The sequence below is a fragment of the Camponotus floridanus genome, unplaced genomic scaffold (assembly GCF_003227725.1).
Source record: "Camponotus floridanus strain SB8 unplaced genomic scaffold, Cflo_v7.5 scaffold29, whole genome shotgun sequence".
In the NCBI taxonomy this organism is placed as follows: Eukaryota; Metazoa; Arthropoda; class Insecta; order Hymenoptera; family Formicidae; genus Camponotus; species Camponotus floridanus.
In genome coordinates this window covers 1539215-1565348 of record NW_020229425.1, presented here as the reverse complement: position 1 = coordinate 1565348, position 26134 = coordinate 1539215, and positions in this window count along the sequence as shown.

Here is a 26134-nt window from a genome sequence, read left to right as displayed (position 1 = left end):
TATTACAATAAATAAATAACTTTTAATTTCAACCGTTGAAAATAAGATTTTTGAAAGATTTTATACATCATTTTTTTTTTCCATCGCCTCTTCTCCAAACGTGTAATTTGATGATGTACGTTTCCGTCTTTTTAATCCCTTTCCCTTTTGCTTATTACGATCCTTGTAAAGCAAACGGCAGTTTCCCCCATTGAACGCCGATACGAATCGGCTGTTTCTCTTCTTTTCATCTTCCCTTCTCTCTCGCTCGCGCCTTCCTGGTATCAGGACGGCAGTCGGCGGACCACCGGAAGAGGGGCCACCGTGAGAAAACTGAAGGAAAGGGAATTGGTTGGTCAGTCGCTCACTGTCGTCCGTCGTTGTCGTTGTCGATTCTACGCTTAAGAGGAAATGTCGCTGATAACGGTTTCGGTTTTGGACGCGAAACGAGATGTCACAAGAAGAGGCAGGCAGACGACGATGACCGACGGCGTCGATCCGATTAAATGACCGATCAATCGGGAAAATGTCGAGCGAAATGCGAGACATAACCGGCACTTCATAGGATTAAGAATTTACTATCGGACGCATTTTTTTCGACGTACTTTAAACTACGATCTTAATAAGCGTATAACGAGTTTTCATACGGACGAACTGAAAGAAACTGAAACTTTCTATTTTCTTCGCGAGCGCAAAATAAAATTATGCAATATAATTAAAAACGCGGCAATTTTTCTCTTTATTGTTGCCCAAGATTAACAAATAAGATACAGTCTATTAACTTTGTAGTTGCAAGATAAAAAATATTCAATATTCTCTATTTTTAATAAATATATTTAAAGAGATGACGTTTTTACTACCTTTTTTTTTTATTAGTGTCTTTTATTATTCTTTATTTTCAATAAATATAGATTTGAAGAGCCAATGTTTTTTATTGTACTATTATATAAGGTATACTTTGTGACTCTTTCATCGTCATCTCGATGCGCGAATAATTCTGGGAAAAGTAAGAAAAGAAGAGTCGCGATAGCCCAAGCCAAAAGGAAGGGACATAGCGAGCGGATATGTCGGCAGCCATAATAAATAGGAGTAGTGGCCATCCTAAAATGCCTCAGGCCATTGTGCCTCTTTCTCTTCCTCGACTTCGGCCTCTCTTTCCTTCATCCGCTGCTCAAAGAAAACCAGACACTCCTCTTTCTACCTGGCCTGGCCTGGCTCCCACTCTGCCCGATCTCTAGCCAGTATTCCACTATGACTGCTCGAGACCTTCTGCATCCTATGTCATCCTAGTAACGTTTCTATTTCTACTTCCATTACTGTCATTCTCCTTCCCATGTCAAGCGCGTCTATATTTTACGATTAGTCGCATTTTACAGCTCTCTACATATAGAATATGAATATACGCGCACTATGATATGATTGATGCGATGATTCCATCTACCACACTTGCAAGCGAGGATTAAGAATCCACCACCCAAGAGATTCGTGAATAACCATCATGGCTACTATAATCACTGGTATTGGCCGACGAGTTCTTACTAAACTCGTTTTAGAATTCGGAAGGGGAGGGGCTAGGCCCAATGGCGTTTAGAAGGAAGGTCCAATTATGGCGATAAAGCTATGTATATATGGCCGAATTGGATAAATACAGGCGGTGAGGAATATACGCATCGTATGTTTTATATAAAAGAATTTTGAATGAAGAATGTTGAGTTGCAAATGTAAATTTCATCAATCAGGCCGTGCAATTAAATCGGAGTCGATATCTTAGATTGCCATTTTCCAGTCCACTTTTGTTCATCATGTACGGCTCGCGACGTGATCCACTCACCGACTTGGTTCTCGAGACGAATATACGCGCGAAGACCAAGGCCTGCCCTCGACTCAAGGCCAAGAGGCGAATTTGGGGACGAGACGTGCGAGAGAGAAAGAGAGAGAGAGAGAGGACGACTCGTGTGGGCCGCGGTGCGGGGGAGGGAAGGGGGGCGGCAGGATGGAAACGGGGGGAGACCGTGCGAGCGTAGGTCGTGTCTCGGAGGATTTCTTCGCCGACCTACCCTAAATTCCAGCCGGTCCTCCCCGGCTTCCTGTTTCGCCGCGTCTTCCCCCTCCTCGACCCCCCTCGCTGCGTCAGCTGCGGTAGGCTTGCTTCTCCTTCTGTATGTGCGGCGAGAGAGCTCGTTTATTCCACGCGGAGAGCACGCATTGTATACGGGTCCTTGCCTTCTCCCGCTCCTCCTGCTCTTTCGTACGCGAAATCGACGTTCCTACTCTCCCCTACTCTTTCTCTTGTTCTCTTTCTTTCTCTCTCTCTCTTGTTCGCTTCATGTCTTTCCTACACGTCAGCGACTACCGTGTATAACCAGAATTCACTTCCTTGTTCGTAAAAGATATCGAGCTTGCCAGCTTTTCGATCGTCTATTAAAACATTTGCCATAATTTTATAATCGTACATGAATTATTTACGTGAGAAATATCCTAAAAGGATCATTTTATTTTTAATTTTATTTTTATTTATGACATATCTTTTTTTATAAGGATGATTCATATTAGAAAGAATTTCAAGAATTATTTATTGTGACTTTTCTACTTTATCTTGCGCTAAATAACTCAATTAATTTTGTCTTTAATTAAAAACCTTCTTTATGAAAGCTTCCATAAGCTATTCTCGACGAACATGGTGCCGCGTGAGTGCGTGCGACATGCGTGTTCCATCGTTTGAACGCGGCAAGACGGGTACTCGTATCGGGCGAGCGATTTCGCGTGCTGAGAACGCGAGTTTTTAACCCATTTCTGCGCGACACAGAGCAACCGGTAGCGTTTTTGCTTGAAACGACAGACAGCGGAATAATTGCACGAAATAATTGCTCGGATTACAATAATGGGTCACTCCGAACGGTAGCGCGTGATGATAGTTTTCGAAGCAGTGTTTGGCGAAACAGATTTTTCCCCGAGTTGTTTCGTTCGAGGAATCCTCTCGTTATTTCGTACGATATTATCAAACGGGGAATAACACTTTTACGTCGCAAAAGTTTCACATTTTTCACCGATATTATCAAATGGCCGATAATGAGCCACGATTTAACGAGACACGTTAAATTAAAGAAATATATATACATATATAGACTAAAATGGTGTAATATGTGCTCACATTTATTTAAATTAATGTAAAATACTTGTAATGAACAAATTTTATTCATAGTTGAAATTTACAAAGATTTACTAATAATACAATTAATAATTGCATCAATTTTTGGTTAAGGTATTTTAATTATGAGATCAAAATATCGAAAAAGGCGTTTGGTGAAAAACGCCTCACATAATTATAATCGATAAAAATAATTTTTTGTTGTCTTATTAAATTATAAAATTCGACGAAACACAAAAATGTTCATATTTTAATTTTATAAAAATATTAATTAAATATTTGTGAAAATTGCATCTTTTCCTATTTCTTCTAAAATCACATTGATATCCATTTGTGGTATTTTGATCTTCGCCATGACTATTGCTTCTATTCCGTTTTACTCCATTCTATTAGTATAATTCCTCTTTTATTTTGTTCATAATGTCCCAAAAGAAATGATAAAAAAATGTTATAATAGAACGAATTAAAAAAAAAACATTTATACATTTGGTTCCGTTACCAGTTATATTTTATAGATTATATCTTCAGAAGTACAATCTAAACATATATAATGAATATAATGATAATTACTTTTATGGAATAAAAAATGATAGGAATGATAATTAAAAATATTTACAAACAAATTTAGATTTTCTTAAACTTATTGATTTTAAAATGAGAGATATATAAACATAATAATAATTACTTTTATCAAGTTAAAAATAATAATTAAATATAACTTATCAATAAATTCTTTCTCCAACCTTTTCTTGAAAAATTATGGATTTTGTAATTTTTTAAATGTAAAATCGCACTCACAATTAAAGCAGTTTTATGCATTTTACTCGTTGATTGTGCCAACTATCGACTCTCTCATTTCAATAACACTTATTGGTAAGCTCATTATGCCTGAGCATTAAGTGGGGCATTTTCCCTTCTAAAGCGTATTACACCATTTTACCCGATATAAAAGAAGGAATTCTCTTGAAAGTAATCGTAGATGGATTAAAAAATTTTGAAAATTTCGGTAAAACAGCGAAAATTTTATTTCGAGATATTTCAATTTCTAAAGATAATACTTCCAAATTTACCTTTACACGACGAAGAGTCGCCAATCAATTTTGCATCAGCCTCCACGAGCGCTTGTATATCGACGCAGACGTAATAGATTCGTTAATTATACTCTACGAGCCTCGGATAAAGCGTCATACAAATCGCTCCTCGTTTATCTGCGCCAATACCCGAATTTTCCTAAACGAACGTTTCAACACGGGTCATAAAAATTTACGTCGTGTCGTTTCAACGACGCTCCATTTCAATAAATACGTTTCTTTCATCGGACTTTATGCGCGCAACAGTTTTTCAATCGTACATCCCGAACAGCTGCTCGCGTGCGCGCGCGCGCGCGCGCAACATCCGCGAGCTGTCACAATCGGGCGGACGGGCGAGAAGCGCCCGGTCGAAAAATCCATTTCTCCATATTACGCGCGGGCGTGCAGTTGGCAGTGCCGCGGTGGAAAATCACGAAAAAAAAGAGGCGAATTGATCGTCGCAACCGGTCGACGTCCATTACGCTTTATTATACGACCGAGCCCTCCTCTCTACGTTCCTTCTCGTGGTTTTTCGTCGATTGGGGTTCTCTCTCCCTCTCTTTCCCTCTCTTTCCCTCTCTCTTTTACGGTGAATACACGAACGGACAGAGACAGCGAGCCGCGGATAGATGAAAGACGAGTAAGAGAGAGACAGAGAGAGATGAAAAGATTGATGGGGAAGAAGGAGAGGTACAAAGAGACGCGGAAGAGAGAGAGAGGCTCGAAATGGTAATCACGAAAAAAGGCAACGAATTATTTCCATCATCGATCCCGACGGTCGAACGCACGCACTCGCGCACGCAGAATGCCGCGCGTCTGTGTGCGCCGCGTTACGTTTCATCGCGGCGCCCCTAACGGGTGGTTTACGGCCGTCAAAGGGATGCGCGTGCGGCTATGTGCATAATACCGTGCATCGACGTATGCACGTCGGCCCGTGGATGCGTCGAAGAGCGCGCTGGCCGCGGGAGCGTGAAACCCCGCGCGCGCGCAGCAGCGCGTGTGTGCGTGTGCGCGTCACCTTCGACGTGGCGTGAACGACGACGGCGGTACAACGACCCGCGTCGCGGGTCGAAATTGCGAGGTCGCACCGACGATCGGTCCTCTTGGCATTTGCACGCGTTAAAATCGATGACGTGGACGACGAAGACGCGAGAAGCATAAATGGATGAAGATCGAAGATTGGAGGAATAAAAATCCCCAAAGAATGCAGAATTAATTTTCTTATCTTATCGCGTTATTGTTTTATTTTTTTTAAATTTTATTTATGTTTTATTTATTTAGTTTTTACTGAACTAGACGTCTGTTACTATTCCTTAAAAATCCTTAAAATTCCTTAAAATAGGGGACATCTGGTAAATTTTGTTAATCGCTATTATTTAATAAATATGTTAATTTGTCGGTGTAATCACTTTTGCGTTTAGGGAAAGAGAGAGAGAGATTTTTGAGCCGTTAATTTCTCCTTTTTATCTAGACATCCCCGAATTTATCTCTGCAATTCCGAGAGCGAGAATTGTCGGGTGGAAAATTATCACGATTGTGTCGGGATCCTCGCACATCTCGCCGCGTTAACAAAATGTTTAACACCGATGATAATAATTCTCGTTGCTCTTGTTGAGATACCGCTAATATTATTCGACTATTATGGAGATTTTAAGGTATGTGCATACATGTATTCGCGCGCTGGCGATATCGCGTGGGATTTATATTCGCTGTTTAGGAGTCGTTTTGATAACGATGTAATGAAAGTAACGATTTAAACCACGACATCGATTAATGTTAAACAAATATTTCAGTGACATAAATTATAATGCGGCCTTTGAAGCGTTCACGTGTTATCGCGGATAATATATAACGGGGTCTCTGAACAAATATAATTTATATTTCAGTTATTTGCGTGATGGATATTGATTTCAATTGATATCTTTCGAAGAAGCTTGTACACTTGTACACAGAGACCGTTAATATCATGCGACTACAAAATTAATAATTATATTAAATCTATTAAATCAAATATAAAAAATTTCTTCGATTTCGTAGACATCTGTCTTTAAATAAATTTTATCTATGCAGAATATTTTAAGAATCCTCAGTCTTAAATAATATTTGCAAGTTAAATGGACTCTGATGGAGTCAAGAAAAATGCGAATAGCATCGGACTCTTTCTTTCTGTCGTGAATCGAATTTTCCATTTCGCGGCACTTTGAGTCTCTCTATAGCATCTTAAAATGCGAACTCGTTGCCTCCGGCTAACAGCTAATTTCGAGCAGTTTCTCTCTCTCTCTCTTTTTCTTTCTCTCTCTTTCTCTCTCTTTGTTTACGCCGTCGTTTGTTCATTCATACCAGTACCACGGATTGCCCCTTTCCGTGCAGCTTTTTCATTCGTGCTCCCCCGGGCTTTCCACGGCTTCTCCCCTTTTTCGAAGGTACTCACGAAGGGTCTCCGCAGACCTGGCTCGCGTATAAGGGCGTGTGCACAACAGACCACTTGACAGACTCCCACGATTGCAAATATCAATGACGAGAAAGGAATCATTGCGAATGAGAGATCGATAAACTGAAAATTTTCGATTATTTTTTAGACCGCGTCCTACAAAATCTATTAATCAATTAACATCAATCATAAGAAAATAGTTTAATTGCTTTTTAAAAAAAAAGTATCATGCTTGTGATAAAGTATCATGATAGATCATTAAATTATTGTTTAATTATTATATTTAATATTTATTTAATAATTTAACATTTATATTTTATTTAATATTTATTTAATTATAAAATTATGTCGAATATTCTTGTCGATGCGTAAATTAAAAGAATGCACGTCATGAGAAAGTTATGTCTCTAGCTACTATAACTATAAGCTTGTTACGAGTACGACGACTTGTAAGAAGTTATGTCCTCTCTGAATCATCTGCGTTTTCTTTTCATTTTCTTGCACATATCGCGTAACAAAGTTATCTCGAACTCTATCGAATCCGTCGATATTCTTAAACTTAGGGAAATGCAAATGTCCATTATTCTTAGGTGCTCACGTATTTCACTTTAAACACGAAACAAGCGTTGTGTTGTGCAGGAAGGAGAGTTCACCGAGAATCCAAAGAAAAAAAAGAGAGACAGACTTTATCGCTTCCTGATATTACACATCCCGTGCTTCTCCCTCCTGTGTACATAAAACCAACATTACGTAAAATCTCACGCATCCCAGCCGCGGATAACGACCGTCCTTAATCGCGGACGTAATAGGACGCTCGCGGATCCGCCCCAGTTCCTGCGGGGCCCGCGACGCTCAGGTGACGTCGCCGTCCTGGCATCCTTAAGCGTCCGTAACCCCGATAATCGTGTCATAACCGTCAGCAAGGGAACAGCCCGATAGCGGGTCGCATCCCGTGCTTGCGGGCTCGTAAAGTCGCGATCGTTGCGCAACATGGTTACGAGCGTCCGAGCCGGTGAACGCTCGCTCCTACAAGTGCGGCACGCACGACAGGCGGGGGCGGACGCGGATTCAGTTATAATCTTGGAGGACTTTGCGACCAGGAGAGAGAGTCACCGAATGTGTGTAAAACTCGAGGCCGAGGCACCGTAACGGTGTCTCTCTCTCTTTCTTTTTCTCTCTTGTACCGCGAGATCTCCCGCCACGTGCGCGGACACGGGAGTTACATTAGCCTCGGGGGCTCCCCGAGATAGCGATACGTCGTATAATGCCGGGAAAACGGCAGGTCCTTACTTTGCGAATCTACCGCGAGCGGAGTGTTGGGTCTATCAGCTGATCGGCGATCGATTCGCGCTCCTCGAGATCTCGCCAACGGTTCCCAGACCCCAGATTCGAGAGACCTCGTTCCAGTGTGTATTTTCCCTTATTCCCTTCTTGAAACAAACATTAAATTATTATAAGCGATGTGTAAACGGTACAGCCGCGGCATTTCACGTATACTTTCATCGAGAATGTTGGAAATGTAATAAGATGTAACGACGTAATTGAAGTGTGTCTAGATGGGAATACGAGGCTCTCTACGGTTACCCCATGATCGAAGGTCTTAACTCTAAATGCCGGGGCTATTGACATTTTCCAGTCATTGACATTTCAAGTTTCTATTAAAAGGCTCGATAAAAACCCTTCGAGAAAGACACTTTGGTCGATTCTGCCAGGATTCTTAATGTCACGCAGCAAGAAGTGCGTGTAAAAATAAAAACGCCTGCAAAGATTTATTTTCAAAATTTATTTAATCGGTCCAGTTTTAAAGAATGCACATTAATGGCATTTCTCGAAAATTTCAGTGACTTTGTCAACGTCAACAAGTATCATATTCATCAATATTAGAAGTGACTTCGCGATGGACGCGTTTGAGCATTAGAAGAGATGCGACATGTCACTGATACGTTCATCTGCAACCCACAGATGATCGAAATCTTGGCGTATCATCGCGACTGGTCGGCTGCACTTCCTGCTGCTCTTTTTTTTCACGTGCAGAGTCTTAAGTTTCCACCCGTTCATTAGTGCTGGATCGCAAATCCATTTGATTGATGTCAATAAGTATCGATAACTTGATGTAATGCCTTCAAAAAATCTCTTTGACCGAGATTGACCCTCGATGACTGGATCAGGAAGGAACTAGAAATTATTATGTGCATTATTATAAAATATTATTTTAATAATTGACTAAAATTATAATTAATTAAAATGATAATAAATCAAATCATTTCTCGCGCAAATTATGTTTCTTCAAAATCAGTGCAATGTAAACAATTAATTAATAATCCATAAATGAACACAATACATTATAACGTAAATGTGTTTCTTAAGAGCAACAAGATTAAAAGCGATATTTATATTCGGTAATTTATTGTCGTGATTGTACGACTTATTATTGTATCCATTCATCCATAGCGTTCGCGGTTCAATAATACTTCTTTGGAATATCTATTTTATCCGATAATCGCGCATACCAAGCGTCGAAACGTCAAATTATCTATCATAGTTGCGTGCGATTATTCAATTAATCGCATTAGCCGAATTACGCTTAGCTGAATTACGCGTCGATGAATCCGCAAGCATTTACAAATTCATTTGCTCGCGCGAATTACCGTAGGAACGCTTCGTCAATTCATTATTAAAGCATCGCGATAAAATTCAACGACGACTCGCACTTTTTCGCAGACAAAAGACTTGCTCGCAAAGTTCCCAATCCAGCCACGCTCCTCTCCAAACCAACACACGGAATATTTTTTTAAATACATATTTACGTAAATCTTGGGTAAAAATTGGCATATCTTGTGCGGTTGACATTTTTTCTTATCAAAATCCGTTCTCGATAAAAGGAGGGAGTTACCATGGCACAGATCTCGCTATCTTACTAAAGATATTCTCGATATTCCACGTGTTATTTATCCGCGGTACGAGAAAAGCGCACACAAAATTATCTCGAGGGAACCATATTCAGCGCTAAATGCGAATAAGGGTCAAGATCCCCGTCTCCCCTCCCCCCTCCTCCTCCTGCTATCCGCTTTTGCATCTTGGGCGAACGCGATTTTCGAGCGAACGAGACGCGCGAACGTCTACGGGCGTACGTAGGGTCGACGCACGATTAATAAGAATCTCGATTCGCGACTCGTATGCGTACACGCACACGGGCGCCGCGCACGCGTGTGCGTGCTCGATCCCGCTCTCGGCTCGAATCGCGACCGTGGGCTTAATAACAAGACGCGCACGCACACGCACGGGTACGCTACACACGAGGAACGGGGGGATCGGCGACGAGCGCCGGGGGGGGGGCGGAAAGGGGGGCAGACCCCGCGGAGCCCATAAAGCAAGTCCCCGACTTATCCCTCCCCTCCCGCCTCTCCCCCTCGCTGTTCCGCGGCATTCCCGCGGGCCGAAAACCAGGCGCGAGGCCAATACCGAGGGATCCAGTCCAGAGAGAAGAGCAGCATCTCGCCCTCTCGTCTCTTCCTTCTCCTCCTTCTCCCCCTCCCCCCCTCTGCTCCCTTCTCCTGCCTCCGCCGCCCTTTCCCTCTGTCCCTCCGTCGCCACGTTCCTTTCTCGTCCCGCCGTCATTTCGTCGACTCGTTCGCCAGGTTTGCCAGGCGAGACCAGGCCAGGCTCGCGCTCGCTGGTCGTGTACCACCGCCCGTTCGTCTATCCGTCCCCTCGGCCTGGTGCATTGCACCGGCGTCGATGCAGCGTGGCAATAGGCTCCGTGAAAAAGTCGACGGGGAGAAGGGGGTTTCAGATATCTCTATCTTCCTCTCTCTCTCTTTTTAGTTTCTTCTAGATAATTTAAAATAAATACGAGATTGCAGCCCGAGGTCTCTGTAGAAAAGTATCCATCGACGACGGGGTCCGCCTCGGGGCGAAAATTAATAAACGCGATGACGATTGTATCGAAAGTCGTGCGCTGCGTAAGAAGTGTCATTAATATCGATACAATGGTCGTTTGGAGAAGTAGAGTTGTCCGCCGTCAGTTGGATAAATAATAAGCGGCGATTTATGAGCCGTATCCCCGCTGATTGATAATCGGCAAAGATAGTATTTGACAAGTATATCGTAATGTGTGCGATATTATAATCGGATTAAGCGTCGGTGCAGCTTAAGAAATTGCGAGCCAAGATTGATCTTGAATCATAATTTCAGGTGTAGCAATTAATTAAGGATATTAAGAAATTGATTTGAATACGAGATTATCACTACTCGTGATTTATCAATCGTCGCGCGTGCCTGAATCAAACATATCCAAAAATGAGCGATGAGACATTTTATCTGGAATATTTAAAAAGTGAGAAGGAGGAATTTGAAAATATTGAAATTAATATTAAATAATATTAATATTGATGCAAATCTTTTTATTCGCATAAACCTTCTCATACATAATGAGCCGTATGAAAAAGAATCTAGTCGAAATTCCCAGGAACCATGGCCTATCCACGCCAGCCAAATGGCCGCCGAGCAGAGATTTGGGCTCGCACCTGCGTTCGCCATCGTCGGAGCGTTTTCTTCCTCCCGACTTTTGGCAGGCAGTGTACAGTGAGAGGAAAGGGGGGCCGAGGGGGACAGGCGGCGCGGAGGGGGACGACGGTGTGTGCACCGCCGCCGGTCGTTGGGTGAGGTCAGTGTCGACCGTTCGCGAGTTGGACCGGGCCTCCGGTCCCCTCGTTGGACCGGTGCCGACACGCCTGTGCACACATACACAGATACTTACCCATACACGAGCGTGCAGCTGCATCGTCCGTGCGAGTTGCATCTCTCTCGCGCTGCACCTCTGTCGAATGCGCTCCCTCGGCTCGCGCGCGCGAGTGTGCGTGCGACACGCTCCCGGTTTCGCAGTGTGTTCGCCAGGAGAGGTGCATCGCCCTCCGTCGCTGCGTCAAGGCCAGCGAAAATACTCGCTCGGTTCGTTCGCTGGCCTCTCTCTTTCTCTCGCTCTCTTTCTCTCCTTTTCTCTCTCTCTCTCTCTCTCTACTTCCGCCGTGCTCTTCGGGGGCCCTCCCCCTCGCCCGTCGTGCCCCCTCGTCACGCGGCTCGCGTTCCCTTTTCTCCGTTTCAGTCACTCCGCCGAAAGGTCCCCTCTCCGCCTTCCTCCCGCGGGCGAGCCTGCACTTCGACTGCATCGTCGCTACCGCGAGAGAGAGAAGACTCCTCGGAGTGGAGAATCTCTCTCTAGAGAATCAGATAATTAAATATATGTTAAATTGTCGATGTTATATTTTGGGGAAAAGAAATTAGAGGGAGAGACAAGCTTCGATTTTTATTTTGCTGACGCAACAATTATCTTCATCATCTTGGTCCGTAGATATACAGGGTGTTTCTTAATAAGTTCGAAAAATTTTAACAGAGAGATGATTCTTTGTCGAAAATTAAGGAGGGTTTTTCATTTAAACATATACTCCTGCATCCCTCTCGGTGGAGTTATACTACTCTAAAAATGGGAGTAGAAATTAGGTTTTTAATATAATTTTGTTTTCGTTCCAATTTTTCCAACATTTACTCTAATTTTATTTTTATTTTAAAATTTTACTTCTCGTAATTCGAAACCTATGCTACTTAGCACCGTGCTGTGCACAATAACGTATTTTGTTTTTTGAAAACTACTGATTTTGTGAAAAAAATACAAGAAATAAAAAAGTTTCTAAATAAATCAAACTTTTTAATGTATATTTTTAGATGATTATATTCCGGTCTATTAAAAAGTTCTAATAAAAAATTGAATAGGAGTTGCTGGTTTTATCTCTTTATAACACTACGAGAGGCTGAAAAAAATATTAATAAATAACCTTTCTACTAGTAGAAAATATCCACCTAATTTCATTTCTTTAACTTGTTCCAAATTTGAGAAAAAAATAAAAACATAATTTTTACCTCTATTTTTGGAGGAGTGTAACTCCACAGAGAGGGGGATGTAGGAGTATTTATATGAAAAATTCCCCTTAATTTTCAATAAAGAATCGTCTCCTAAAATTTTTCGCATTTATTAAAAAACACCCTGTATAATATGATGCGAAAAGTAACGATTGTATTAATTCCTCTACTTTTGCCGAGCTCTCTCTCTTTCTCTCCTCTCTCTTGCAGAATCGCTACAATTTTACCAGAAAACACCAGCTTTGTCGAGACACAACGGAATCGGAACAACCTACTCTTATTCACTCTAATACGTGGTTTTTTTTAAGGACGCGCGTATTCGCGTGCGAAATATGAGCGAAACGAGCATTGTCAATAACTCGACACGCCCGACGAAGATGGAGGAATTAATTCGAAGGCCCCGAGGGGCGGATTCTCGCGAATTGCACGAAGTATACGAGGCTTTGTGACGAGATGCGCGTCGGATTGGAACTTTTGCGTAGCGGTAAATGGAAAAACGAGAGATTTTTATTCGCGTAATGGTCCTCGCAATTATTGGACGTCGCGGGAAGTGGAAGGAAAGAGAGAGAAAAGATTAGGATTCGCGATTTTCGCGCGAAACGAATTTTTACGCGAAAAAATCGTAATCTAACTAAAGGTAATCAATTTATTGATGACATATTTCGCACTTGAAACGCGCGTGATGATGTCCGCGACGTGCATGTTAGCTGTATTACGTATTTGTTGTTGCACGTGTCTGTGATGAAACATGCTCTCGCGAGAAGGGAGTCGTTATGATTAAAAGAGTTAATAAATGTACCGATTGCGATCGCGCGATTGGTTATTCGGCGGTCGCGACGTTGACACAAATGTTCGGTAGACGAGAAGAGCACGCGCCCTCTTTCCATTTGTTCCGATAAAAGCGAACGACCGGAAAGGGAGCAACGACACATGCGATTGTCGGGTTTGCCGAGCGTTATCGTTACCTGCAGACGTTTCCCTCCATTAGGTCACGGTTCGTGTCCTCCTCGTCTAATTTAGCGAATGACATTTGTGTGTATTTCCCTACCTTAAGAATAACGTTTAGATCCGACGAAGGACGAGATGCGAAATGAAAATTATAAGCGAATCTCTAGAAGTGGATCCTTGTTCCTCGATAACTCGAAGAAAGAAAAGCCCTCTGCGAATTCGATCGCGCCTCGTTATATTTTTTTGCGTCTACTCGTTAGAGATGAGACGCACATTTGTCGATGTAGATCTTTAATAAAAGAATCTGGATAATTCTTTTATTTTTGTAGATCGTCACGGTCCTCGAGCGTTTCCTTCGCGAAAAAGATAGATCGTGGTGTGTTGGCCCGCGCCCCTTCACCCTTTCCCTCTCCTTCCCCTCCCGGAAAAGTGTGATTTCGCAATGCGCGATATAACGAGAAGCACATAAATATTGCATGGTCGCGCTGGAAAAGCCTCCGCGTGCATCGGATTCAGGGCTTAATACATATTTCATGGACTACGCGCAACAAGTATTCGCCGCGCGAGCGCAAACGTATCAAATGATTATACACGGTCGTCGCGTTATTTACGGCTCGCGAGACGCACGACGGGCCCTTCCGCGCGAAAATAGGGTCCAGCGTGCGTATAAATAAAGTACAGGATGAAGAATATCACGAGATAGCCGGTGGATGTTTCGCAAAAATGGATATTTCTTTTTATACGCGAGACACGCTCGAGTTTTACATTTCGGGTTCTAAAATGCATGGGAGAGAAATTTAAAATATGCATCGTAAATTATAATAGAGGATTTCCCGAAGAAAACGCTATAAAAGGTTTTTCAGCGACGTGTATCGCAGATATGCCAATCCAACTTTCTCGCAAACTCTGCAACTCTTCTTCTTCTTCTAGATTTATTGATCTGTTGTTTTCAAAAAATTATTCTTGAAGATGAGGTGTTAAGAAGATGAGGTGATGAGTGAACAGCTGTTCACTCAGCTTTTAGTCTTCTAGGTATCTCGTGGATTACGATATAGGAAATTCAGGCATTGTTCATTTTGTTCACACATAGTAAAAAATAAAATGTTAATTATAACATTTTTCACATGTCCAGAAAGTCCACTCTAAATTTTAAGTTAAAATAACTCATTCATCGTATGTTACTTATTGACAAATTAAAAATATTAAATAATTGACACGATACTTTACATTTAATCTTGTTATTGGGACTTTAAGTGTAAAAATAACATACATATTAATTAAAAATTATATGAAAAAATGATTACAATAATTCATAAGAAATATTGAGGACGTTAATATATAATAGTAATTATTTTAACTTAAATTATTTGTAATAGAAACATTTGATTTTAGTAAATTTGATTATTTTTGTATGTTAAAGTTCAAGATTATTTGAAGATTCACTTTAACTTCTCTTAGAATGTTAAACTGACTTTGAGACATGTTGATTGTTTAAAATGATTATATTAAAAATACTCGAAATAATATTCCATTTTTAAGAGACACGTACAAAGTGTCCAATTATGAAGTTGACATAAATGTAACACATGAAAACGTTATAAAAATAATAACATATAAGTTGTATGTTAATTTTACATTAAAGTAATAATCAAAATGTGGCAACAGAAAAGAAAATAATAACAAGATTTTATAATGGGCGCACAATTTTTTATTGTACATGATTTTTTCAGAATCGTTTCCTTGTTCCATAGCTTCAATTTTGCCGATTCATCTAATCTACATATCATAGTCTCTTAATATTTTGTTTACGATTGGTCGCAATATTTTCATTTCCGATATTCCGACTTTTAATTCTTGTTGTGCCCTGCTCTCTTGTCTCTGATTATAATTAAATTATAATTAGCTTGACGTGTCTTATATATTACTGTGCACCTTACTGTGCACATAAGTTTGTTGTTGCAGATAATATTTTTAGATATCTAGATGTATTTTTTAAATACCTAGGCAACCTTGTTTGCTCCTTTTATATACAAGGTATGATACCTGGAAATTTCTACTTCCAAGTATTTAAATGTTATGACTTATTCCACCGGTTTATCATTAATAACGTTAATTTACATCTCTTACATCTCGTTGCCTTGATATTATTAAGATCTTTATTTCATTGATTGAAATACTCGTGTTAACCTTTGAGATGCAAGTTGTGAAACATACTTTAATAACTTGATACTAACAACATATTTTATAAATAATGTTGACAACTTTACGTCCCATCCTGTAATCCAGTCCTAGGGATCCCACTTTCTACATGATCTCGTCCGCAATTAAATTAAATCGAAAATTTAATACTGACACTCGGTCGCGGAAATTCATCAACGCGTCAAATGAATGAAGCGATCACGATTCGCTGTAAAACCCAGCCAGCGATTCTAGTTGCCGACGCGCTTGTTACGCCGAAGCTATCGTTCATCTAGAGCAGCTACCGTGGAACAGGTGTTCCCGGGAGTGGCACGAATTATTGTTGCGCGAACATCAGCTTACGGGGAGTAATGTTGATGCCGAGCGGTATTGTGGTCCTGCTGGGCCGGCAATAAGTGTTTATGACTTATGAGCGATAAGCGTCGTGTGTACAAACTTAAAGGCTCGCTCGAATATCGCGGGATATTAATCGGTAGCGAGCTAATTAGCCGTGCAAAGTATCGATTTGTGAGAAGCTAGTTAATTTCCAACGTCTCGGACGGATTAACTAATCTACGGGATCCCCCGTAACGCGATCTTTGAGCGATCTTTCGCAGCAGCTATTTGGAGCGTGAGACGAGCGTTTTCTTTTTCACGATCGCCGATCGAAGGATATGAGGTAGCAAGGTAGCGATTTGGATAGAAAGATGGTAGTTTCGCCTTACATACTTACGCGAAAGTAGGGGCTCGATATGCCTCGGGAAATTATAGCGCATGAAATACGGTGCGTCTTACGCGGTTAAATAGAGCGAGATGCGAGAGGAAATTTTTTTGGAATTTAATTATGTCACGCGAGAAATATCTGTATGTTTCATTATAAATTCACTAATAAAATTCTCCAAATGTGTCCTCCATTTTTAGAATTTCAATTCGAGGAGTCCCTCCGAAAAATATTCCAGCAAAATTTCGCTAAATCTTCTCCTCGACAAGATATTTATTATTGAATAAAAAGTCATTAAAAGTCGTACAGCCTCCTTCGACAAGATTTTCGAAATTCATGAAAACAGAAAATTCACAAAATTAAAATTAAAAATTCCGAAGCATTCTACAAATACACAGTACGATGCACGATAGTCGAAGCAGTTTCCGGGAATGCGGGTAGATATTTCGCGCGGTCGAGCGAGAGAAACGAAATGGAGCGAAGCCACGTTGGCGAAATTAATAAACAAACATGTTTATCACGCCTTTGCAGCCTAGCACGTGAACGAAGCAAGAAGGATCCTCGGCTGCAACGCGCCGACTGCAATGTTATGCAACGCCGGCTTTTAGTGGGCCGTATAGTTGCGCCATTCGCATAGTCGCCTCCGATCGAGCGTAGGCCTTCCATCGTCGTTTCATCGTGCATAGATTCCGTATGTTGCGGAACAACCTGGTGATCGTCGACTATCGCCAACGAACACTCGGAATTTGTTCCGGATCATTATCGGAATCCCTAGATATCGAGGCCCTTAATTGCGACTCTGTTCCAGAGAGAAGGTCTCGTATGACTGATTTCGCGCTTCCTACTCGGATATTGTGCCTCCTACCTTTCGATCTATCTTTCGAGTCGATTACCTTTTCTGTCTTTCGTCCGATTGTGACTCGATTCTTTTAAGGGCGAGAAGATTCGAGTGTCATTGTTATTATTGTATCACATGATGATAAGATTTTAATTACTTTATCAAATTCTTCCTTGAAAATATGTGCAATGTATAAACTATTAAATCTAGTTATGAGCTTACAAGATGCTTTGCATTTAAATGTCAAAACTTTAGAGGCGCGTAAGGAATCGATAAATTATAAAAATGTCTTTAGAGATTTGCTCATTTTTATTTCACTAAAAAAAATTACGAAAGAAAATAAAGAAGAAGTTTTCATCAAAAAACCACATAAACCAATAATGCTAAAATTATTGAGTTTATCAAATAATATCAGATAAAAGAGATCAGAATATCAGATAAATATGAGATAAAAGTTGTAGAGCATGTAATTAAAAAAAGAGAGTTAAAATCTTCCTGAAATGAAATTAGAGGATTGTAAATAAATACGCGATAATTAACAGGATTATTGTATTCTGTTTATTTTGCTGTTTGGTTTGTTTATGTTTATACATTTATATATTTCGAGCAGTATCTTCATTAAGGAAGTGACAACACGAATAACTAAATATAAATAAATAAGAGAGTAATAAATAAGTAAAAATATGAAAATGAGCTTTTGTTTTTTTTTTTTTTTTAAAAAACGAGCAAATCTCTAAAGGTTATTTTTTTAAAATTTATCTATTTTCTAATTTTTACGCTCTCGAAATTTTAATATTTAAATTCGACACACTCTTTGTATAATATTTAAAAAATTATATCATTAAGACTCCTAAAATTAAAAAAATTCAAAGTGATATTTTACTTATAATTTTATCGTGTAATACAGAAAACGTTCAAACATCTAAAATACATATAACTCTCAAAATATATATCAGGAAACGGTAAAACATGTGACGTATAAAATTGTAATTAAATTACTATCGTTAATTATGGATCATTTTTAGGGACCTTTAAACCTACAAAATTTTCACAGACATGTTAAATTATACATATTTCCGAAACAAAAAGCTTCGGCAAAAAGCTCCCTTGTTCGATCGAAGCAAAAATTGATCGATCTCTCCCGCTTAATTGGACTTGAAATTAACGAGAGCCTCCGCGAAAGTTCATCGCAGGCTGGCGTCAGCGAAACTCGCGTGGCTGCCGAGGCTCGCATACCGGCCGACGAATGCCGCCAAATTTAAGGCGTCGGCCTTGAGGAATAACTTACCCGACAAAGTCCTCTCTTTGTCCAAGTGCCGCGGCGCACCGTCGCGGAACAGAGGGGACATTCTCGATTGCGGCCTCACGGTCGCAGCTGGTGCCAATTTGCTCGACCTTGTGCCGAGTTGGCGAGCGGCAGGCACTTTTGACACACACAGGAACTTTCGCCGGGATGGAGCTCCTACACCCGCCAAGACGGACAGAGAGAGAGAGAGGGGGGGAGGGAGAGCGACGATGACAGCCACGGGAAAACGGGATGTCGACGAACCCGCGTGCACCGAAATAGCGTCTTCTAAAGACGTGAAAGAAGGGGTTGTATGGGCGTAATACACGAATCTAAAATTACGTGCGCGATGAACGTTTTTGCGGCGATTCGCGAATAACATTGTTGTCCGCGCGAAGGTCGATTCGATCTCTCGTGTGACTCACGCGAGCGCAATTATAAGCGAATCGCCTATCGCGGATCGCATCTGGGAGATGATGGTGGTCGAAATTAGAGATACGCGACGGGTCCCTTCGTGCGAGATTTCCTCGCGATACGCACGTGGGTGGCGGACCCCGAGGAATGCCGGCCAGTAACTAGCGCAGTAGGTAGGCAGCGATAAATAAATAATGTCGATCGAAGTCTCGCGGTCCGGCGATACCTAGGCGTGTACCTGACCAGAAAGCCCGACTGCCCACGTGTACTCGTGTTACACGGATATCTAGTGGGCGGGTTTTGCAAGAGGCAAAAATACGATTGTCTCGAGTTTTGTCAGCTGTCGATTGGAAAACGTCGAAGCGAATACATCCGACGTTGTTCGTAAGAGATTTTATTGAATTAAAAATAATATTTTACGGTTAATATCGGCGCATATCTCTCTCTCTCTCTCTCTCTCTCTCTCTCTCTCTCTCTCTCTCTCTTCTCGCGAGAGCGGGTTTCGTTTTCGAGACGACGCAGCGAGAAACACGGTTGCGATCTCTAGAGCGTACGTGAACCGATTTATTTTCTAAACGATGCGTCTTCATTAAGGCGCGTGATTAATTACCCAGCGTCGTTCGAATGAATTGATAAAGAGCTCCTCCAACGCGTAACGTTCTAGAGCAGAAAATATCGAGACACCTTTTTCTTCTCGTTCCCCATCTTTAAAGGCAAATCTTTCCTTTTAAATCGGAGCTGTCTTCTTTTTTTCCCTCGCTTTTCAATCGGAATATTTCCTCCTCGGCCACGATGATAAAAATCCACGCGGTCTCGCGCAATTTTTCCGCGGGTCGCGCAATATTGTAGCGAAAGCATGAATTATTAAGAGAACACACGGACGATTTTATCTGGCCACGTAAACGCGTTCGAGTTCGCGTGAATCGCGCGAAAATGCACGCTTGCTTTCCATCGAGACTGACGTATATAGCTCGGCAGAGGGAAAAACGCTTCAACCATGTTTCCTCCTTTTTCTCATCCCGCTGCAATTCGGTGACAAGTGCGCAATGCAGCTCGTTCCATGCACAAGAACGGGCGACAGGCTTTGCATTTCGTTATTTACTCAGATATCATGTGCGCCACGAGAGAGAGAAAGAGAAGACCGGTAATACACACACAGAATTTTTCCACGTCGAAACAAGCGGGACGTTGATGGTCGACGAAATATTAATTCGAGTTTTTAAAAATGCGAAGGATATTTCTATTTTGTAAGGAGATGTCGCGATTTAAAATTAATCAGGGAATAGGAAATTGTGGATTTCTCTCGCAAGGGAACTTTGTGAATCTGAAAATTCTAATTTGATCGAAATTTTACGCATGTGATGGAAGGAGGTAATTATACGAGTTTAGAAACTTTCAGTGCTGTTCAGAACGATTTTAGGGATGAAACTATTCTCCAATATATATAGAGATTTTTACTTTTCTCGAAAATTATTCGAGATATTGAAAAATGTTTCATGGTTGAAATATCTATTTAATCATATTAATGAAATTTTTAAAAAATAATTATTTCATAAATTATTTTCTTTTAATTGTATTAATGTGATTAAATCGAAGTATTTTAACTATAAAATTTGTATATAAAACACGTTTCAATATCTTCAATAATTTTCGAGATATATCGAGAAAAGCAAAAAATCGCTCTATACATGAAGAGTGACTTCATCCCTCAGAGTCGTTTTTATGCAGGAAGTGAAAATTTTTAAATTGATCTATTTATATATATGTGTAAATTTTTATCAGAATTTCGCGAGGTTCCCCTCCCCAGAAAAATCTCACCCTTAATAAAGAAACAATCGTCCAACGACTCTTATTTTGTGGGTCACCTGTAGGAAAATCACTGGCGTAACGATTGCAGTTGTAAAGCAACGTTATCGCCTTATTCAGTGGTAATTTCCTCGGCGGCGCTACGATATAATAACCATCAATCACGGTCTCTTAGTCGCAAAATGTATCGTTTCGTTCGTCCCGAATAGAGAGATGCATATTCAAAAGCGCAAACGCCCGGCCATTCGGTCGTTGCAATTTAACGCGCGTTTCATGACCCCCGACTCCCTCTCTCGCGAGAGAGCTAAGGATAAAAGTCGTAAACGCGCGCAGATATTGCCGCATAGATAATTTCACGACGCGGAGAAGGTGAAACTGCATTCGCCTAATGCCGTTGCATTGTCCGCGCCGGGGACGCCCACCCGGGTCCGCTTATAAATCCGCAACAGGCCGCTTAATCCGTCGCAGCGCGATGCGAGTACGCGCCTCACCGCGACAATGCACCTCGCCGCGAATACGCGGATTTATCGCGGCGATGCTGAGACAATGAGCCGAGCCGAGATGGGACAGCTCTATTAGGATCGCTCCGAATTCCCCGTGTGAAAGGCACTTAGCTTTCGGCATTGTTGCCGGGTTAACGATTCACGTTCGTCGCGATATCAGCAGCTTATCGCGCGATACAGGACTAAGCGAGGGGGAATAGATGCTGATCGAGAGCGCCCGGCGACGAGCTGGAGACCAGGAGAGGATAGAGATGTGATGATGCAAGCTTATATCTAGAGACTCAATTAGGCCTTTTATAATGATATCAATGCATGTTAATGAAACGCTCATGAAGCTCACGTGATGCTTTCAAAAATCATTAATAAAATGTATATTATTTTATAAAATAATTTAATTACAAGTGTCATAATTAATATTATAATAATATAATACTATTAAATATTATTATTAAAAACATAAATAATATATATAAATATTATAAATCGTATTAAAATAATAAATATTGCAATCGTATTAAAATAACAAATATTGCAAATAAAATAAAAGATGTAAATAATATATAATATAAAAAATGTATATAAATATAATATATAAATAAATGTAAAAATAATATAAAAGCAAATATTTGTGCAAATAAAAAAATAATAAAGTGTCTTTTTCGATTGGATATTTCAAAAATAAGAGAGTATTAGTTGTCGAATCAAACTACTCTTTCCCAAGGATATTGCGTTATCGGCGCAATATCAGTAGTTTGAATACAAGTACCTCGAGTAACCGGACATGAGTCAGCAATACATTAAAACACAGACGAAGGCACGGAGTAATGATCTGGCTGACGTATGTACATTACATACGTCGAGCAATACTTATTGTATATATCTCGTGCGGGCGTCGCTTTCGCAAACGCGCGTATCACGCCGTCCGATAATTTCTCAAGCAGCGGACTCGAAGAATTCACCGTAGGTTTTTTTTTTACGCATTCAGTACCATCGAAGGAGCGTACGTCGGTGCAGAAGGAGAGGAGAAAAAAAAAGACACGAAAGGGGAGACCGAAAGAAACGAAAACGTAGGCGAAGGACCTCGCTCGATTCACGGCGGAGTTCGAGGTCGGGCCTTGTCTACCTACCTCCCGAATGCTCTTCGCCGGCTTTTGGGCCCGCCCACGACCTTCACGACGGGCTGAGCTCTAAGGATGGCCTCGATTTCGTCTTATTAACGTGTAGCTTCGACAAACATTCGGGCAGGAGGAATCGACCTCTCCCGAGGTCGAGCCGATGGGCCCGAATACTCGGAAAAACAGAGGGATAATTGAAATGCTCCTGTGAAGCACGAGAAGGACGTTGGCTGAACGATTCCTCAGTCGATACGTATTAAATAAATGAACGAGGAATATACAAAGTGTTTCTTAATAAGTGCGAAAAATTTTAGGAGATGATTCTTTGTCGAAAATTAAGGGGTGTTTTTCACATAAACATATACTACATCCCCCCTCCCTTTGGTGGAGTTGCACTCCTCCAAAAATGGGGGTAAAAATTAGGTTTTTATTTTCTTCTCAAATTTGAAACAAGTTAAAGAAATTAAATTAGATGGATATTTTCTACTAGTAAAAAGGTTGTTTATTAATATTTTTTTCAGCCTCCTGTATAAGGGCATGAAACTAGCAATTTCTATTCAATTTTTTATTAGAACTTTTTAATGGACCAGAATATAATCATCTAAAAAATTTGATTTATTTAGAAACTTTTATTTCTTTTATTTTTTCATAAAATCAGTAATTTTCAAGAAAAAAATTAAATACGTTATTGTGCATAGCATGATGCTAAATAGCATAGGTTTCGAAAAATTAAATTTTAAAATAAAAATAAAATTAGAATAAATGTTGGAAAAATTGGAACAAAAAAATAAGGAGTGTATGTTTATGTGAAAAATCCCCCTTAATTTTTGACAAAGAATTGACTTCTAAAATTTTTCGCATTTATTAAGAAACACCCTATGTATAATTCATTTAAGCGACTGAAAACATAATGAGAATATTTTGAACACTTTTGGAATTTTTAAAGGTGTGGAATCTAATTTTATTCAATCGAAAATGATGGAAGAAGGGAAATTGTATTTTCATGATGTCCTCGAAAAATTCGCTTAATCGCAAAATTAAAGGCATTGCAAATGACGATAGAGGAAAATTACTCACGGATATATATATATATATATATATATATATATATATATATATATATATATATATAAGATACTGAGATATAAGAATGCCCGAGATAACAAATAAATCTCTTACAAGAGAATTCCATTGACAGATATTGCGCAATTATCGCTCGTAGATTAATGACGCAGGTGTATTTTTGTGTCTCATCGGGTTACGTAAATAGTCTACTTCGTGACGGCTCGCTTTAATTCTCGCTAACACACGATGAGATTGCGAATTTTCATCTAAAAGTCCGCTCATCCCCGGCACAATGAAGCAAATTGTTTTGTCTCCTGATAAAAAGCGATAAGTCATAATATCAAAGTTCGAGATTTCTAATCGCGCGACGTCTAATGCGATGACAATAGAAACAATTAATAAATTTGTATTACTTGGTTCATAAATAATACTTACAAATAATACAAGTAATACTTACAAGTAATACTTATTTATAAGTATTACTTGTTTACATATTTCATCATATTATATATTCATGATGATATTTGAGAATTTATTTAAATTACAATAATCTTGCAGCTCTTTTTTCGAGACGGTGCGTCGAGCCATCGATCTTCTCTCGCCGTTTGACGATGCTAACGAGAAAGCTACGTCGCTAATAATAGTAATATTCATTACTTGGCGCGGAGAAGCGGGGAACAGGGGGGTTCGGAAACGGGGGCGCAGTTGTAACATCTGCTTTAAACGCATAACTCGCCGCGCGATTATCAGTAATGTTGACGCGACCGGTGCCGTAATGGCAAGCGGTTTGCACTTTCGTGGAAACGGTTAGTCCTACAACTTTAATAAGGCGTCATTGGCGCACAAACGGGAGAGATGCCGCCCAATGTTTCTCCCCTTTTAAGAGAGGCTTACAATGAGACATGAAAATAAAATAAATAGAATATGTGTACACCTGATCCAAACGTTATATAGTTTAGTAAGCGCTTCGATTAAAATTTTTATTTAAAATTATACATAAAACATTATACATATATCATACAATCTTCGCTTAAAAATATTATTTAAAATATTATTTAAAAATATTATTTAAAATATTATTTAGATTATTTATTATTTATATTTTTTTATTATTTATTATTTATATTATTTAGATTATTAAATATTATTATTAATAATATTATTTAAATAGTATTATTTTATATATTACTTTTGAAAAAAAAATAATCATATGCTAAAAGATTTAAAATTTCTATTTCAATAATGTGTTATATTATATACAATTTTTTTATATATTTAAAAATAGAGTATCATTTTGTATCACTTTTGAAAAAAAATGTATAGTTCCTTTACAAGGAAAAAAATTAATAACTCGCCAAGATTGCAAAAATTACAGATTTGAGCATGCTTGTCCTACATCTCTTCTATTATTTGCATAATTTACTATACATTTCTCGCTGTAAACGTTTCACTATTGATTTACGACAAGAAGCACGTGACGAGTATCGAGTGGGAAAACGGCTTCGCGCATCGATTGCACACATTTCATTCCCCGGTCTTATCGCGAGGCGCGAAATTAAAGTCAAGGCCCGGTGCAGCGTTTTCGTTTCCATGCGCCGAAAAATTAGGTCGCGGAAATAATGTATGCCAAGCGACTGAAATTTTCAGATTGCGCGCTTATAATATCGGAGCGGGTCACGAAGCTATTCGCAGAGTTGTTTGTGTCACCGAATAGCTATTCCCTTAAATATTCATCGCGGCGGCGTTAAAATTAGCTCGGCGCGATATTAATTCAGTTTCACCTTCTTCTGCTATTTATGCGGATCGTCGACGGGGCGAAATTTGCCGGCGACTTTTACGAGAACATCCTGTCACCCTTGTTAAACGCGACAGAGGATTAAATTTTGTTGAAATATTTCCGATATACAAGAGGGGAGGAAATAAATCGTTCAATCTTTATCTCGTACAAAGAACACGATACACGAAGGATTGACGTTCACGCGGTCCATTCGTTTGACCGGTTACGCAAGTTACTCGCGATTGAATTGAATTCTGTGTCTCGTGCAGGACGACGTTTAATCTCAAAAGAAACCGCGATGGAATTTCATGATCGAGATCACTCCGGAGAAAAGTTTCGGAGCGAATTGACGGATCGGAGTAAAAAAAAAGGAAAGAAAAAACTCTATGTATGTTCGGAACCTCGAACGGCCCCGCGGGGCTCATTTCGAACTCGTTCGTGACACTTTTCCAACTGTAGTGAAGTTCCCGGGTCCAAGCTTATCCACGAACGAATTAATCGCGAATCGATACGTGTCCGCCCTCGCATCGTCGCTCGTATTTTCCGTCATGGCGCTTGTTGTTTTTCGCGCTCGCTTCCGCGCATTTATGAGCATCTCATGTGCGCCACGCATGAAAAATACGATGGCGCTTTGCCGCTTTCAGATCCGAAGGCAACGCATCTCGCAAAACACGGGATATTCCGGTGTTTCCTTCGTTTAAATGCATCCTCGCGCTATGAATTATTCAAGCCGCGATTTTTTATTGACTTCTGAATATTTTTTCAACAAATATTTTCGCCCGCGCACAATATTTTGTAAATCTTGTAATCTTTCAATTTTATGCGAACGTTGTCTATTTCATTATTCGATTCGCGAGATCAATGGTATTTGTAATGTATAATCGAGTATCGATCGCACGCACGTATTGATTTTACGATTATGTCCTTTGACAAGTGCGTC